A 455-nucleotide genomic window follows, 5' to 3' on the forward strand; every position below is an offset into this window, starting at 1 on the left:
GCCTGCTCATCACACCAGCGATCTCCCTGTGTGATGATGAGCACACAACCTTTCACGCGAATCAAGTTACTCTCATTTCACAACACCCCAACTAGTTTCACACATTCACAGTGCTGGCATCCTTTCTACATTTCTATGATGACAATGATGCATGCACAATTTTTCACCAGTTGTAGGTGGGTGTTCTGTCATATCTAGCACACAGTGAACTTGGTTCCCTCATTCACATTTTTTGCAATATTGTTCAAAATTTTTCTTTGTTCATGTCAAACTTGGAATCTCACATCTCGACCAACTGGTCTGATTTTTCTTCTATCTTGGGTGGTTTTCATGCAGTTTATCATTTTCCCAAGAGTACATCTAATGATAGCTGCTTCACGCACTATGATCTTCACTATGTAACATCTTTCTCCTCAGAGTTTTGTCAAGTAGGTGAGGTACTTCATCCTGCACTA

The sequence above is a fragment of the Pinus tabuliformis genome, chromosome 7 (assembly GCF_031772625.1).
Source record: "Pinus tabuliformis cultivar Carrire ecotype Pingquan chromosome 7, CPIR1, whole genome shotgun sequence".
NCBI classification, from domain to species: Eukaryota; Viridiplantae; Streptophyta; class Pinopsida; order Pinales; family Pinaceae; genus Pinus; species Pinus tabuliformis.